This window comes from Plecotus auritus (genome assembly GCF_963455305.1).
Source record: "Plecotus auritus genome assembly, chromosome: 4".
Lineage (NCBI taxonomy): Eukaryota > Metazoa > Chordata > Mammalia > Chiroptera > Vespertilionidae > Plecotus > Plecotus auritus.
This window is the reverse complement of record NC_137775.1, coordinates 162689114-162707868: the sequence shown is the minus strand read 5'-3', so window position 1 is coordinate 162707868 and position 18755 is coordinate 162689114. Positions and strand designations below refer to the sequence as shown.

Sequence of the window (18755 nt, the reverse complement as noted above, 5' to 3'; positions counted from 1 at the left end):
ACAAAGCAGATTGAAGTAGAGCTACTTTGATGGGGAGAGAGATGGGCTTGGAGCCCTGCCCAGTGTCGCCTCCCCTCCCCCTGCCTCTTAAGAGAAACCTTGAAATGGATCTGAGGAGCAGTCACTGGCTTTCAAACTTGTTTTGGCCACTACTGATTATAAAAACACATTTTTTAAGTGACTCAATATAGGCGCATTGTGTGTGCACACGCACACACACAACTGAAACAAAGATTTCTTGAAACAACACTTATTCTTATTATAACGTGTGACCTCTGAGATTTTTCCTTTCTCATCTAGTCTATTCCATTTAAGAAACACTATTTCCAGACTGCTAGATTAATATCACTACCCATTAGGGGAGGTGAAAAACCCTGCATTCAATGGCTTCACCCTCACAATAATTCTCCAGACAAAGAAACTTTTGCTTTTGTCTCTATTTCTTCCCTTTTTAAGGAACTGATGAGGAAAGAGTGAAGCAAGAAGTAATATGTTACAACACCTAAAATTTGGATGTAGGGCTGATTCCCTTGATCTGCAAAGGACAGATTCCCTTCGGAGGGATTGGGAATGCTGACCTAGAGTGGTGCCTGGTCTTTTCTCTTATGACAAAAAGTCATGGGGCAAGTCAACTTGGTTTCACCACATGGACCAGAGAAGCAGGGAAAGTCAGAATCAAGGCAACAACAAAAAAAAGATGTTGACGGAGAGAAAGCCTGTCTGTGCATAAGCCCCTGCTTCCAGTTTATGCCCGAGGTTTATTTTTATTTTTGTCCTTGGTTTCATAAAACATCCTGTATTCTTGTAATCTCCCACTTATTAAACCAAAGAAAAAAGAAAGGAAAAGAAATCACAGCACAGTCATGACAATAAGTTCCAAAATAACTTGTCATTAATATATATAAAATCTATTCATGTTGTAAAATTATCACCAACATAAGGGGCAAAAAACCTACCTCTTTTCAAAGAACATTACAACAAATATTTCTGGTGGACTTAAGGAAAGTAAAAGAGAATGCAAGCATTTATTTGCAGAAAAATTGCAAATGTCTATGACTTTCCCACCCTTAGGATTGTTGATTCATATGTCAATCCAGTGGCAGCCACAGGATTTAAAGATTTCATTGATCTTTCTTCACTAACTTAAAAGATCATCTCAAATGCCATCTTTAAATGCCTGTCCCTTTTCACCTTTCATTACCAAGAGGCTGTAAAAAATACACCTTGAAAAATCCAGCCATGTTAAGTCTATAAAAAGGGTTTAAACATATGTACTGCCACACCAAGTCACAAAATAGGCTTTTATAAATTTCTTTCTACAAAAATAAACAAGAGAAAGTAGTAAAAAAAAGATAAAGCCTTCATACACAATTGCAGCAATTATATCCCCACAGCTACACTATAACCCAAAACTTTGCAAAGGCTTTGATTACTGAACCATGGCTGAAGTGAATAATTTGCTTTTCACTAAGAAAACAAGCACATTCATTCTGACCACAATGGAGGGAGGCAGTTTTAATTAAACCTTATCAAAAGATGAATAAAGAATAAGCTCAATACCCATCGCACAGAACTCTATTTTCGTCTGTTTAGTTTAAGCTTGCCATGTTCATGCAATAATTATCCACTATCCAAGGAATGCTGGAGTTGTGTTAATGTTGGTAAAGATTTAATTAGCTCAATTATCTGGAGAGTATTGAAGTGAGACTCAGCACAGTACAAATTTCTTCAGGCTTTATACATACCCACCCATCAAAACACATGAAACTGAAAACTACGTGAACAAAAGACTCTTACTTCCACAAGTCTACTATTGAAAGTCCCATGTCATAACTTTAAGACTCCAATTTTTAAAAACCTCCACAATGTAAGTCTTTAGAAATAGAGCTCACAAGTAAAGGCTTATCTTGGTGTGTGTGTGGTGTGTGTGTGTGTGTGTACACAGTGCATACAGTTAAACTTCCTGAATCTGTAAATATGTTCTTAGAAAGTTAATTAAATTTGCCTTTTAGGTAAATATTAACATCCAAAGTCCAGTCCTTTCTAAAAAATTTATCTTTTCAATGTAGCCTATACATATTACTTTCCCCCCCAGAAAATGAGGCATTTAGTAGGCATTGAAAGCACAGTAACGCAGACAACTGTTTCAATCTGTCAGACACCAGGGACAGACAGTAGGGTTCATTTCAGAAAACAGATTGGCCCCCAGCGGCCTGACCTTCCTGGTGGGAAAGAGAACACAGCACTGTGGTTGACAAGCTCAGCAACAAAGAGGTATATTCAGGTCCCCCCAATTCAGACACGCTTCTCACAGGGAAAATGCAAAGCAGGAGAAAGAAATGCACCGTATCCAGCAAAGCAGAGTGTGCTTAGATCAGACACAAGCTTCTCAACCATAACAAGAAATAACGCATTTAGGAAAGTAGCCAGCACCAGTTTTATCCACTCATTTATAACTTCAGAAAGCTCTTATCTCGCCATTGCCAATGTCTTCGTTTCCAACCTCACCTGTGAGCCACAATCACTGGCATTACAACATCAGTGGAAACCCAAAAAATATGATTACTGGGATAAAAGGTTTCCTAATTACTCCATCAGTGAAGAGGGCAGGACTTTTATCTCCGAAGCTGGCTCATGCTAATTTCAAAGTAAGCGTTCTCTTTCTCTTTACATGTTACAGGTTTTGGCTTTATTTTGTAACGTGGATGGGCATTTCCCTGTCTTTCAGGCCCTTAGACAGATTTTTCATTACTTAGCTTTATTTTGAATTTGTATAGGGTCTTCCATGCAGCTCTCCTAATGAGCCAAAAATACAGCAAAAGGATCAACAATAAAAAAAAATTGATAAAGCCACACCCTTAAAAAATATCAAGCTACGTTAGTTGCTTTGTATAAATACATGTATTTTTTCTAACCTCCTAGGTCAAGTTTTATTATATATCCTGCTTGGTAAGCTACAAGCAATGTTTAGTTCGTAAGTTTTCAATTATATACATAAATGTATTAAGATACCCTATTTTTTGAAGGATTAAGCTCCATGTGGAAGATCATAAATTTAAAAGGCACTCCCAACTGCCCACATTATCCTTATAAACAAGTACATTGCTATGTTTCAAACTCCGGTTCTGTTTTCAGTACATACTTCCCTGAAGTATAAGGATCATAGGTACTTAGGCTCAAACCAACTAGTGAAGTTGAAACAAGTCCTGATATCTGACCTATAAATATTGTGATCATTTACTATGTAAGCAGGTTTGCAGATACCATAAATGTGTAGATTGACAGAAAAACATATGCTGAAGAGTGGACCATCATAGTTTAGCAAAAAAGGTACCGTTTTGAAGATTAGATACAGACCGCAATCATAAGCTCATGTTGCCAGATAAAAGACAAGGTTGATGGTGTGGTCAGAAAACTTGTACTGCTTCCTGGTCCAAATGATCTGCCTCAACTTTAGACTCAGTGAAATGCTTCAATCTCAAACATTTTGTAAGGAAATAGGGCAAAAATGACCCAAGCCAATCAAAACTTATTTTTTTCTCTGCTATATTTTTTGAGCCATCTTTTTTTGTGAATTACATTAAGGCCTTCTATGAGCTGGCAAAGAAAGACACAAGTGCGGGTTGGTTCTGTTCCCCTTGTTTTCTAGCCTGCAAACACTTTCATGGTACGACTCACTCAGTCTGGCTCGAAAAGACATCCTTGGAACTTCAGAGTATTTTGTGCAAGAACAAAAGGTGCATGGGTTCAGTTTGCAACACGAGTCATTTCTACCACACAAATTCCCTTCTTTTGTGCTGGCAAAGGAGGGGACACTTTGAGCCCTCTGGGTTTAGACGATCTTCAAACGGAGATAGTGTGCAAACATCCCTCAAGAACATAACTTCAGGAGAACAACCTCAAGGCTGAGACTAAGGCTTTGAGAAAGCCCCTTCAGCAGCTTTCCTTCTGCTCTTTGCCCCGAACAAAGCCTGCCCGACAATGCTGAAAACTCCTTCTTTCTTTGGATTAAACCCACTTTGCAGGAAAAGTATGCAAATGCTAAACGTGGCTTGCTTGTCTGAGGCTACTCTCACCCAGCTATGCTTTCTCTGCCTGGCTCTGGGGCAGACCATCCACTGCATGAAGCGGAGACCAGCCTTCCAATTCAACATCCTTCACAGCCCCGGCAGTGACAGTCAGCTCCCTGGCCTAAAGGGGGTTCCTTTACTCAGTTAATTTCCTAAAAGCCAACAAGTGAAGCATTCATTCTATTTCTCATTTTCCCCTCAGCAGTCCTCCTCTCTCGGCCGCCCTTACACCTCCCCACAGATACGCACATTTTTCTTTTCTGGTACTCCCTGGTAATGTATCAAGTAAAGAAATAAAATGAAGGTAGAAGTTGGAAACAGAAATACTTTAAATGTTAAATTATAAAATGCTCTGTGGCTGTATATAAGTTTGGCTGGCTTGGTATTTGACTCTTTGTCATATACTATTATCTACAGAGGAAAGTCTAACGGGAGTCTGAGGTTGGAACTACAGTGAGCAACTACTATGGCTCTAACACTGTAAAATGACTAACTTTATTAAGTATACAATAAAATTTATAAAACCATTTTTCTCTCCTAAACCAGGTATATGCCAGTTTAACGTATTTTTCTTTATATTCATATTTTATATGCACAAGCAGAATATACTTTTTTCACATAATCACATGTACTTATCCATGTAATTTGCCTTTATGACTATAATTTTAAAAGCTGAATAATATTCTAAGTAGTTTGATATACTTTACCTTTCAAAATATTTATCATCAATTCTAAATAATTTATGTTCAATCTGTCTCATGTTCGTTATTTCAACATTTTTCTTGTCTTTATCATCACCCATCATCAAATAAGTTATTGAGTTACTAAATATTAGGTGATTTTAAAGAATTGGTTAGACACACTTTAAGATCTTCAAATACTTATGAGTTTATTTATATTTAAGCAAAATGGGCAAAAACTGGATTTAACTCTTATAGAAACTTAAAGTTCATAATCATCAGTATGAATTTATTCTTGAAAAGACTTTTGCGCACCTACTGAGTGCTGAGCACATTACAAGTAAAACCATGAAGATGCTAAGTTCTTTAACATTTCTTTCAACTTCAAAAACTGTCTTACATTTTTATCCCTAGAAAATCAGTTATCTCACTTTTTAGTATTTGCATTTCCCCTAAATGTTATCAATATATCTTAATATATAAAATTCTACATATTCACAAAAGTTAAATTAGGGGGGACATTATTCATTTTAGCAAATGATATATGAACAAAGAAAGCATATTATTTTAACTAAATAAATAATTTATGTGTAACTTTTCAAGAAACACATTATATACATGTTGAAAAATGTATATTAACCATACCGAAAATAGATTAACAAACTTTTAGGGCTGGAGGGTGAATAAGTTTCAGTTAAAAAGAAGGGTAAGTGTTGGTTTAATTTCTAATATTCTAATATTATGTTAGATAGAAGTATGAATGACATTTTATGTATGTTCTTTACTTACTTTCAAGACATGCTCTACCATAATCATAAGTTCTAAGAAACGAAGAAAATACCACATCTTCATTCAAGGTTGTTATATGATCCCCAAAGAACATTCTAACTTTAAGGTGTATTGATTCACCGTGGTCAATCACATTAAAATCCAAGCTCTTTAGCATGACCCTTCACAATCTAGCTTCACATCACTTTTCAGTCCCATCCCTTCTCATTCCCCCATCCCTGGGCCCATTAGTTTTACCAGAGCATTCCCTAAGATGCTATACTTTGTGGCATGGCTTTGCTCTCAGTGTTTTCTCTGACTGAAAACACCCTTCTCCTTGTTCATGCCTATAGAAAACCTAATTCCTTCTTTTGCTCAAAAACTCTTCCTTTGTGAAACATCAAGAACCTCTGGCAGAATTAATTTTTACCTCATTTGTTCTCCCATATAGACTCATGCAAATTTCTGCTGTAGCCTATGCTGAAATTTAAATGTTCATGATCTGTGTCGCTAAATTGTGTGTCTTCCAAAACAAAACCGAACAATCCTATCTAATAAAAGAGTAATATGTAAATTAACCATCACTCCGCTACACCCACAAGCCACATCCACAAGCCAATCAGGAGCGAATATGCAAATAAACCCAACCAAGATGGCTAGGGCCACAGAGAGCAGGAGGGAGGCTTGGGTTTCCCCGGCAATGGAGGAAGCCAAGCTTTCCGCCTGCCCTTGCCAGCCTAGGCCTCCACTCAAGGCTACAAAGTTTCAATGATAGAAGATACATAAACCCAAACAGAAATGCCAGCAGCCATGGAGCTGGAAAGAGCAGGAGGCTAGGGTTGCCCCCGGCGATGGAGGAAGCCAAGCTTTCCACACACCCTGGCCGGCCCAGGCCTCCACTTAAGGCTACAAAGTTTCAATTACAGAAGATAAATAAATCCCAATAGAAATGGCTGCCACCACGAAGCAAGCAGAAGGCTTGGCTCCACTCCAGGCTACAAAGTTTCAATTGCAGAAGATAAATAAACTCCAGATACCAGGGCCTCTGCTTGGGTCGCAAGGGGGCGTGGCCGGCCTGCAAACCACCACAGGCCCCTCACCCAGGCCGCCCCACACCCCAAGGGAACCCCCACCCTGATCCAGGACACCCTTCAGGGCAAACCAGCTGGCCCCCACCCGTGCACCAGGCCTCTATCCTATCTAATAAAAGAGTAATATGCAGATTGACCATCACTCCAACACACCAGATGGCTGCCCCCATGTGGTCAAAAAGCCTGCCCCCAAGTGGACACAAGATGGCCACCACAAGATGGCCAGCAGGGGAGGGCAGTTGGGAGGGACAAGGCCTGCAGGGGAGGGCAGTTAGGGGTGACCAGGCCTGCAGGGGAGGGCAGTTAGGGGAAAACAGGCTGGCAGGGGAGCAGTTAGGCATCAATCAGGCTGGCAGGCAGAAGTGGTTAGGGGCAATCAGGAAGGCAGGCAGGCGAGCAGTTAGGAGCCTGCAGTCCTGGATTGTGAGTCGGACATCCTTTGAGGGGTCCCCGATTGGAGAGGGTGCAGGCTGGGCTGAGGGACACACACCCCCGTGCATGAATTTCGTGCACCGGGCCTCTAGTGCGATTATAAAATAGGCAAAGGATCTGAATAGACACTTCTCGAAAGAGGGCATACAGAAGGCCAACAGAATATGAAAAGATGCTCAACAAAACTAATCATCAGAGAAATGCAAATAAAAACCACAATGAGATATCACCTCACACCTGTCAGAATGGTGATCATCAATAAATCAACAATAAAGTGCTGACCGGGATGTGGAGAAAAGGGGACACTGTGCACTGTTGGTGGGAATGCAGATTGGTGCAGCCACTGTGGAAACCAGTGTGGAAGTTCCTCAAATAATAAAAAATGGAACTGCCTTATGACTTAACGATTTCATTTCTGTAGAAACCCAAAAATACTAATTCAAAAGAACATATGAACCCCTATATTTACTGCAGCATTATTTACAATAGCCAAGATATGGAAGCAATCCATGTGCCCACCAATATATGAGTACATTAAAAAAGCTGTAATATATACTGGAATATTAGCCATAAAAAAAGAACAAAATCTTACCATTTGTGACAGCATGGGTGGGACTAAAGGGTATTATGCTCAGTCAACTAAGTTAGTCAGAGAAAGGCAAATTGCATATGATTTGACTTACATGTAAGTCAAATTAACAAACAAGTAAGAAACAGACTCATTGATGCAGAGGCAGACTAATGGTTATTAGAAGTGAGAGGGCATGGGGGACTGGGTAAAAAAGGTGATGGGATTAAGAAGTATAAATGAGTAGTTACAAAATAGTCACAGGAATGTAAATACAGCATAGGGAATATAGTCAATAATATTGTAATAACTATGGTGCCAGGTGGGTATTGGAAATATCAGATGATCACTTTGTAAAGTATATGGTTGTCTAACCACTATGCTGTACACCTGAAACTGATACAAAAATAATATTGAATGTAAACTGTATTTGAAAAACATTTTTAAAAGTTAAAAAAAATGGTGTCTTAATGCTGGAAACTATCTTATTCACTGCTGCCTACAACAATACCCATATAATGGCTACTCAAAAAGAAACAACAACTCGCTGAAAGAACAGAAGATTATGGTATGGTGAGTTAGTTGAATATTCGCTAATTCAGTCAACATTAAAAAACTATTTTAATGGGCATAAATTATGTTCCATACGAGGAGATGGAGACATTATAGTGAAATATGGATAAGACAGTACTCAAACTTCCTGTATTCTGAAATTTAGATTCTGGCAAGGAAGACAGAAAAATGACAGAGGACTTCAATACAGAGAAGCTGGAGCTTTGGCTTTGTTTCCAACATGTTTTGTAAAACAGACATACATTTATTTATGTTCACAAAATATATTGCACACTATCAGACATCTTGCTAAATTCTACCATGGATCCTGAGTCAGGGGCTGGAACATCTTAGGATTCTTCACTCGGTCACTGTCCTTTCTGTGCGTGACTCCTCTTCTTTGTTTCTGTCCATTTTCAAGCAGGTCTGGGCCTTGAGAGTAGTTTCTCTGTCTCCCTTCTGAATCTGACATCAGGTAGCCCTGTCCTCAGTTTAGTAACTCATCTTGAATTCCTTACATTTGATTGTGAACCTGTCCCAGACTTCTTCCTCTCTGATTTTATTTTCTGGCTATCACCTGGGCTTTAAAACCTCACCTACCTTAACCTAGTGATCAATGTCAACATGACCAGTGATAAGTCATGTGGATATCATGTACTTCCTCACAGGATGTGATGAGAAGAGCACTTAATCTTGGTGGTATTCTTCTCCAAAACCCATAACCCCCATATAACAGGAGAAAACATCATAAGGGAAATTCCATAAAATACCTGAACAGTACTCTTCCAAAGCATCAAGGTCATAAAGAACAAGGGAAGATTGAGAAACTACCACAGACCACAGAAGACTAAGGAGACTATGATCAAATGCAATGTGGTACCCTAGATGGAGTCATGAGACAGAAAAAGGACATGAGTGTGAAAACAGATGAACTACAAATAAAGTTGTCGTTTAATTAATAGGAAGGGACATATGTTAATGTCTTAAGTTGATAAATGTACCATGGATATAAAGGTCGTTGATATTAAAAGTTGGTGAAGGGTATATCTCACTACACTCGCTTTACAACTTTGCTATAAATTGAGTGTTTCAAAAGGAAGAGTTAAAAAATAACAGAACCCTAATCTGACTGCTAATCATGCTGAGTAGTAACTTTTAATTCTGAATCTCAAATTCACCCATCTTTCCATGAGCTACTTCCTACTGTGTGGGTAGAGAAAAACCTGAGTCCCTTCTCCTGAAAGAAATTGAATTTATGCTGAGTCTGATCAGGGCGCTGTATTGGAAGTCCTCCTGAGTCCTATAAAAAAATCTATGAAAATGGCCTGATGACTTGGTGTTTTATAGTCAGAGTCTCTCCATGCAAGGTCAAACCTAATGCATATAAAAAATGAAAAGTTGCAGCCCAAACAGCTAATATATAGCAAAGGTATTTTAAGACTTGGTCTACTAATCATCAACAGCATAGTAAATGATACTCTACTGTAATTTTCAGATGGTATACCTGTGAACACAAGAATAGGGATTTTATCCATTGTACCCCCAGAAAAACTGAGATATTCCAATAGATGGATAGAAGTGGAATAATTTTACACAGAAAAAAAAAATTCAGTGAACAGTAATTTATTCACAGGGGAAAATGTTACCAACATAATTAGCATGTTAGAGTTAGAGCATAGCGCTAGTGATATAGAGCAGTGGTTCTCACACTTTTTGGTCTTAAAGACCCTTGATATTTTCAAAAATTATAGAGGACCCCCAAAGAGCTTTTGTTTACATGGGTTATAGCTATTGATATTTAGCATATTTGTAATGAATATTTATTAATTCATTAAAAATAAATTCATTACATGTTAATATAAAAACATTATTTGAATAAAAAGAACTATATGTTCCAAACAGAATTAGTGGGAAGGGTGGCACTGCTTTATTATGGAAATTTTTTTAATGTCTGGCTGAACAGAGGATAGCTGAATTCTCATATCTGCTTCTGCATTCAATCTGTTCTGTGACATGTTTTGGTTGAAGCAACTGAAGAAAATATGGTCTCTCACAGATAGGTAGTTGGAAAAGAAAAAAAAAATTTTAATAGCCCTTTCAGATATTTATAGATATATATTCTTCTTTTATATTACAACAAAACTCAGCAAGTGGTAGTTTCGTAAGGGTTAGTTGCACTGGGAAATCTGAAACCATATCTAATGAATTCTTGATGTCCTGTTACTTTAAAATCTATTGCTTTATTTTACAATTGTAGTGAATATTTTATTCATGCAATGATTTTCTAAATCATGCATTGGTCATTTGAAAACACTGGTTCAATGAGTTATGCAGATCTTTCAAATGTTGACACATCTCACTATGTAATGGGAAATAAAAACTTTATACTACCCTGACTAACCATGAAATGGAATTAGAATAAAATATACTAACAAACTGATAAAAGCAACTCATACTGACAGTTTCCGTATAAGCATATTGTAGGTACCAGCAGTTCCAGTTCCTGCTTGTACAAAAAATGGCCTTGAGCATGACTTCAGTTGACTCAGATCGCCCAACTGCAGGAATGTGGCTAGCACTGACCAGTTCCAGTATGCTGACATTAATAATCCATATGGGGACCAGCAAGGACACTGCTGTATGTCCACAGCCCCTCCCCCTGATCTCTTTGTTCTGCTTTCCCTCTCCCTCCCTATAAAAACCCCTGCCTGCACTGAAATGCTAAGAGGGGTTTGGACAAGCATCCCCCCCATCTTCTCAAGATGCAGCACTTAGATAAACCTCTTTCCTTTAAAAAAAATGTGTTTTTATTGATTTTTTAGAGAGAGAGAAAGGGAGAGGGAGAGAGAAATAGAAACATGGATGAGCAAGAAACATTGATGGGCTGCCTCCCGCACCCCCCTACTGGGGATGGAGTCCACAACCTGGGCATGTGCCCTGACCGGAAATGAAACCTGTGACCTCTCAGTGCATGGAACAATGCTCAACCAACCGAGCCACACCTGTCAGGGCCTCTTTCGTTTTTTACCAGCATCTGTCCCACAAGTTTGGTTTTCATGGTGGTAGGCAGTTGAACCTTGTTCTGGCTATAACTACATAATATCAAAAACTCCCATCTGCTTATATCACCACCCATCTCACTTGAAAAGTGTTTGGGAAAATGTCAGCTCATAGTGGCAAATACAGTTTTCTAAGGTTTCCCCGAACTCTAATTTTCTAAGGAAAGCTTTAATAATTTTATCATTGGCATCAAATACTATGAGTTGTTTTCTTTGGGTGATAGACTTACTTTTTCTTACTTTTACGAAAATGTCTGCCAAATATCCCCGTTTAAATAACAACATTTCTTTGTCAGCTCGTTATTCTTTCAAGTGAAGACCATGTTTCAGGAAATAAAAAACAACTTGTTCACCTTGCAACTCAAATACCTACACCAGAGCTTTTCCTGAAACAGCCATGGTAATTAGGTCTACCGTGGAGATGGTTTATGTAAACTACCCATTGAGTCACACTGAATATTAAAGAACATTTACTCAAAGGGAGAGATCGAACAAAGTCAATCATTTTTACCTCTTCATCTAGAACATTATTATGTTGTTGTTGTTGTTAATCCTCACCTGAGGATATCTTTCCATTGATTTTTAGAGAGTGGAAGGGAGGAGGAGAGACAGAGAGAGAAACAACAATGTGTGAGAAACAAATCCATTGGTTGTCTACCACATAAGCCTTGACCAGGGCCGGGGATTGAGTCTACAACTGAGGTACCTACCCTTGACTGGAATTGGACCCAGGACCCTTCAGTCTGCAGGCTGTTGTTCTAGCCATGAAGCCAAACCGGTCAGGGTCCAGAACATTATTAACTGAAACTGGCTTTTTAAACCAGTTACCATTGTGTGATGGTAAAGGGAACAGTGCCTGGGAAGATGGTTTGGTGCCACTGCCTTCATTCATGCTGAGCCGGCAGTTTTCCTCACCAGGCTTTTGCATCCTTACAGTGCAAATGTCAGCAGTGCAGAAGGCAGAGAACCTCTCAGTATTATTACAAAAACAGCTTTGACTGCCCAGGGAGTCTCTGGGGATCCCCAGCGTATATGCACCATACACTGAGAATGACATTTCTTTGGAACCTAGGGACCTCTCCTAGGGGAACCCACACATCTGAAGGTGAAATTTCAACAACAAGGTCACTCAATCCATATTGTGGAAAGATTCAACACAGGGGATGGTAAATAGAAGAACGTCAATATGTACCAGATATTATTGTAGTTCGTGGAGAGGGGATTAACTGACAAGAATGCAAGATTAGCAGAGAGTCTGTGAAGTCCCTGAATGCAGTGCAGACTTGGGAAGGCCAAGCTGAGGGCAGCAATGGAGAAAGAGGTGGGCCGGAGAGGAGGAGGGCAGGAGACAAAGGCCACCATTCGCCCTGGCTCTGACCGCCAGGGGCCTCTGCCTCGCCCATCTTGGGAGGTAAGGACATCTTACTTAAAGTTAGTCTAAAACTGGGAAATCCAGTTGGACACAACTTAGACCCAATTCTCTTACTTAAAAAATATTCTTGACAATGTTTTCTCTCAAAATAGTTTATTTATTTCTCTAACAAATCCGTCAGTTATTAACAAATTGAGTTACTGTGGGAGAATTTAAAAAAAACCTTAACTTCAGATGAACCATTTCAGACAGTAAATCATAATGTTTTTTTCAAAGGCCAGCTTTTGGACCACACAATAAAACTCCCAAATGAGGGGATGAGTGGATTCACACTGATGTTTAAATTTTTAGATTTGACAGACTAACGGGGTATATCTTGACAGCTATATTCAGTAGCTTATTGCTAAGCTTTTTATGCTGAATACCGAACAGAATAAATTTTCCACCAGTGTTTTGAGTAGGAGGTTTTAAGATTCCTATTCACTGAAGACAGCAGTCTGAGGCAGCTCGATAAAACAAGCATTGGCTATTTCATAACTGCTTCAAAAAGTGTCTCAATATTTAAGAGAAAAGGCAAAGACATTTTGAAAATATATGTTTTAACCAAAATCTGGATGCTAAGTAAACATCCTTTCGTGCTCAGCCAGAAAGACTTGCAGCTGTGGCATTTGTGACTTAAAATAACAAATGAAGATGTCTTTGTGTAAAAGATAAATGATACCATAAAAGTTTCTTATCAAAAGAAAAAAAAAATTTCTGTTGCAATTTATGTAGAAAAGGGCTTTAACTAAAGCCCCTTTAACATACTGTAAAAATACTGGAACCTTTAAATTTGGAGTTTAGTTTGAGTACATACCAGGCAATACTATTTTCTGTTTTACCACCACATTCTCCTTTTACAAACGGCAGCTTAATTTTTCCTGTAAGGATATCGCTGTAGCTTCCTTTTGTTTGTAAATATGGCTACTGTAAGTTGCTGACTCTATGGTAAAATATCAAATTCTAGATGAACTGACAACTAGGCAGTAATGAAATTGGAAAGCTTCCTCCCCCTTTAAAGAAAAAACAGATTAAAATTTTAACATTGTACCAACATATAATACAGTCATATTCTAAAATATACAAATATATTTCAACATGGATTAGATCTCAGTCTCCTCAAAGGCAGATCCTCTCCTCTGTAAATGACTGCGTAAGGAGCAGGGAACCGGCTTGGTTAGCGCAGCGTAGCGAACCACAGCCCTCTTAGAATCAGTATGCAACTGAGCTTGTCTTCCACACCAGCAGAGGGAAGAAATCCCTCTTATTTTCTGAAGTTGCCCATCTCCATTTCTGTTGAATTGCTACATCGCCCAGATAAAACATTTGAGAGTATGTCAGCTTTAATTAATGTAACATGACCTGATCATTTCCACAGTTAAGAATAAAGAAGTTTGCATTCTTTAAATCCAAAGCTCAACCTGGAGATTATGCTAAGTGGCTTCATTCATAGTCCACACTCCTCTGCTCCTGTCAGAAGGACAGCATTTGTCCCCTCTAGTGATAAACAAATTATACATGAAATCAATTCCACTTCACAATCATTTTTCCTATTGGGTATTATCTTTCCTTCGCTGCTCCCTCCAGTTAAGCCCACATCCTGTAACTTGCTAATGAGCTGGGGGCTTTCTGTTCCAGGTGGCACCCCCTGCCTCGAAGTCATGACATTTCCCATTTCGAATGCTGCTGGCATTTTTCGACAGCTCCTGTTAACTAGCCTTTTTGACCTGCGCTAAGAGGAACTCATCTGATCGAATCCTCTAACCTGCCAATCATTCTAGCAAATGATCTTCACAGTCACTCCCAAGGCAGGAATGGAGGGGGAAAAAAAAAAAGAAATGCGAGTGAGAGAATGAGGGAGTAGGCAAGCGGCTGCCTCTGCAGCTACCTAATGAGAATACTTTAAGTCTCTGAGGCAGCTGAAACACTGAAAAACTGGTGGGAAAATTAGGACACAACTGCATGCCTGGCTTGGTAATTACTGATTTCTTTCCATCCTGAGATCATTTCGAGAGCAACACCTCTGAGATGTGCCAGCTTCTAAAGAACACAAGAACACCCTACCTGACGTGGAGAAAATAGATGTATTTCTCCTGCCACTATCAATATGCAATTCCCACAATCCCTCTCTGTCAAACAGCATCCTTCGCAGAATTAATTATGTGCTATAAGCTCGTTAAGTGTGCATTTGTAAACTAGGTGTGATTATCATGTTTGCCACAGTGAAGGAAGACCTCCTTCCCCCCTCCCCCACAACCTACCTCAGGCATGTTTTAAATGTTACTATCATTTAGGGGTGTTGATTTATGCTCATTTACATAAAAACAAACAGGTATGGTTGAACATGGCACTGGGCTCAAGGAAGATTTAACAGTGAAACATGGGCATTCTTATTAATGGAGGTAAAAAATTTTTTACCTTCTAGATTTTCTTGCTGTGCAATTTATTTAGTGGGTTCCCAGCCCACAGAGTAGCTCAATGATGTTAGGAAGAAAGATCGGGTATATGGATCTTTGACAATGGATCACAATTCTAGGTATCTTAATATAAAGTAGATATGTTGACCAAGAAATGATACAACATAATTAATCATTACACCACTGTATGTAATAATGTAAAATACTGTACATGATTTAATTGCACATGATAGTCACACATCTTTCTCCATTTACAGTAATTAGACCAATAGCCCCATTTACAGTAGTTATTATATGTAATTGAGGGCATTTTACTAATTGCATTGAAAATGATAATCCAGAGCAATTAAAAATCCAAGGGCACTATACATTAAAAGAATGGTGATAATTTAAATGAAAAAAAATCACCCCAAAATGGAAGTTAACAGCCACAGTATTTTTTTAATATATATATATTTTTAATTTTTAGAGAGAGAGAGGAAGGGAGAAGGAAAGATAGAAACATCCACATAAGAGTAAAACATCCACTGGCTGCCTCCTGCATGCCCCTGCTTAGGATTGACCCAAACCGAGGCATATACACTGACCAGGAATCCAACATCAACATTTTGGTGCACAGGATGGCACCCAACTAACTGAGCCACACTGGCCAGGGCAACAGCCACAGTATTAGATTCCACACTTGACATATATGGTGATATTTAGTATGAGTTAAATTTCCATCAACTTCTCCAACTTTTGTATTTTTTTGTTTGTTTGTTTGAGAGTTTGTGCATTATTTCCATAGGTGGAAAGCAACCCTTTGACGAATCTATGATGCTATCCTAGCAACTCCAGGACTGTTGAAAAATTATTCTATTGGCTGTGTGAGCATACAGAGTGTGTATGTTTGTATGTGTGCGTGTGTGCGTGTGCGTGTGCATGTGCGTGTGTGCGTGTGTGTGTATGTGTGTGTGTGTGTGTTGGTGAAGGAAACAGCTATCCAAAATTCTAAAAGAGACTTGGTAAATTATTCATTTGCACAACTGATTTGATGTTCTTAAAAGCTTTATTCATAGAAGCATCTCAGTGTATTGCAAACATTTTGTTAACTATGCTTGTAATAATTTATCTAAAATGTTTAACTTTGTTAGACATGGAATACATTTGGGTTGAGCTTTTCATTACACTTGCTATCTGTCTAGAATTTTAATGTGTCCAAGGCCCTGAATCCCTGGCTTTTGTCCCGGAGCCCCAGTATGTACCCCTCCCTGACCCCACTCCCCACTTCTACCCAGACAAAGCTCCCTCGTGAGGACTATCTCAGGAGGAGTGATGAGCATCGTGGGACAATGGGAATAGTTTCAAGCTTCTTTTTGCCTTCCCTTCCCGGCATTATCATTTAGACATTGTCCTCCATGCATTCAAATGTCATCTCAGACCATCAGCCCACTTCAACTCAAACAGCCTCCTTTCATGCTCAGACACTTCTTAGAGTATCCGCAGACCACAAAGACTGTCTAGTGGGACTCAGCTGCTATCCTGGTATTAATAATACAATACAGTGCACTTAGGGCATAGACGATTCCCTCTGTATCCCAAATTCATAAGACTTGCCATTAAATAAGAAGGAAAATTGAACACCTGAGCTGATTATAACTACTTGTTATAATATATGTGACTGCTAACTTCATAACCGTTTGGCCAAGCACTCTAATAGACATCTTGCTTACTAGCCACATCACATCCTGCGTCTACTATTTTTTATAAGAAAGCTTCCCTCATATTATGCTGCTGGCTAAATAGTCCCTAAGAAATTAATTTGGGTTTTAAAAAGACAGAGATACAAGTTGCAGTTTTATTCATACCCCCACCCCACTTTGAAAGCTCATCTGACTTGAAACACCGAATCACAAAATTATAGCCAAGTTTTGAGCATCCATGGCTGATGAACCAATCTGTGAAGCATCAAACGCTTCTTGTCTTTTAGTCTTTTTGCTTTTAAAAACTCTCAATCAGAGAAGGGAAAAGGAAAAGTAAGGGAAAAAACTATTATTATTTTTAGTTTTAAAAATATCACTCAGAATTCTTTTTAAGAAAAACACACTGAAATATTTAAAGGTAATGGAGTTTCATGTGAGTTAAAACAATAGTTTCAAAAAACAATGTGCATGTGCACACATTTGTGTGTGCCTGTGTGTGTGTGTGTGTGTGTGTGTGTGTGAATAGCAAATGTAGTAAAATGTAAACACTTGGGGAAAATGGGAAAAGAGTACCAGGAATTCTTGGTACTATTATTATTTCTGCAACTTTTCATATCAATCTGAAATTATGTCAATAGAAAAAAATTAAATGGATGCTTAAAATGTATTCTGGATTAAGCATGATATAGTTAACTTTACTTTCACTCTGCTTTGTCACATTCCCAGGGCATAATGAAGCAGATTAGGTAGCAAAGGCCTTACAGTCCTTTGCTGACCCCTTCACAGGGCTGGTGGTGATGGTGCAGAGCACAGGGAGAAGTGGAGAGGCAGAGAAGGGAGAGGGAGGAGAGAAGAGACAAACTTCCTTAGCCTACTAATGTCATCAGTTTAGAGGAGAGAATAGACTCTCCAGGGTAGAGGGAAACTAAGGACGCGGGCGGAGGTAGGGTAGGGAAGCTAAACCACATTCCAGCCTCTTCTCAGCCAGGTGTTCATAATATGCATTATGCCTTTGTGGTTGGAAGCACTGTCAATTTCCTAAGTGAGATGTATTTTTTAATCTGCAGTAATGAAGGGGTAATGACACAAACCAGGGACTCTTTCAGTTAAAACCTCCAAGAAACACTGAGGCTTATTTCCCCTGCTCTCTGTTATTTCCAGAACTAGTCTTGTCAACCACATGAGACAACAGACAATAAAATTGTAGTCATTTGATAGGAAAAAAAATGCAGGATCATGAAGAAAACAACAGTTCTTACAGAAAAAATCAGAAGCCTTCCTGCTACTGAGAGAAAGTTAGATCCCAAACTTGAATTTCTTACATTGTGGTAAGTACTGATTGGTAGTGTCTCCTTTTGTGTCTATAGTTGTGAAAATACAACATGGCTTAAAAAGACCTTTAGTCTTTTGAGGAAACACCATACTGTTCTCCACAGTGGCTGCACCAGTCTGCATCCCACTAGCAGTGCACGAGGATTCCTTTTTCTCTGCATCCTCACCAGCACTTGTCGTTTGTTGATTTGTTGATGATAGCCATTCTGACAGGTGTGAGATGGTGTCTCATTGTTGTTTTGATTTGCATCTCTCAGATGATTAGTGACTTTGAACATGTTTTCATATGTCCCCTGGCCTTCTGTATGTCCTCTTTTGAAAAGTGTCTATTTAGGTCCATTGCCCATTTTTTGATTGGGTTGTTTATCTTCCTTTTGTTAAGTTGTATGCGTTCCCTATATATTTTGGAGATTAAACCCTTATTAGAGATAACATTGGCAAATATGTTCTCCCATGCAGTGGGCTTTCTTGTTGTTTTGTTGATGGTTTCTTTTGCTGTGCAGCAGCTTTTCATTTTGATGTAGTCCCATTTGTTTATTTTCTCCTTAGTTTCCACTTCCCTAGAAGTTGTATCGGTAAAGATATTGCTACGACATATGTCTGCTATTTTGCTTCCTATGGCTTCTTCTAAGATTTCTATGGTTTCCACAAAAAACCAAAAATGGAACTGCCATTTGACCCAGTAATACCACT

The 18755-nt window shown here is 38.8% G+C and overlaps 1 protein-coding gene across 4 annotated transcripts in view; it reads right to left on the bottom strand.

Moving 5' to 3' along the window:
- Positions 1 to 18755, bottom strand: part of CDK14 (cyclin dependent kinase 14) — a 553499-nt gene that overhangs the window by 62569 nt on the left and 472175 nt on the right. The gene's annotated exons all lie outside the window — the stretch shown is intronic.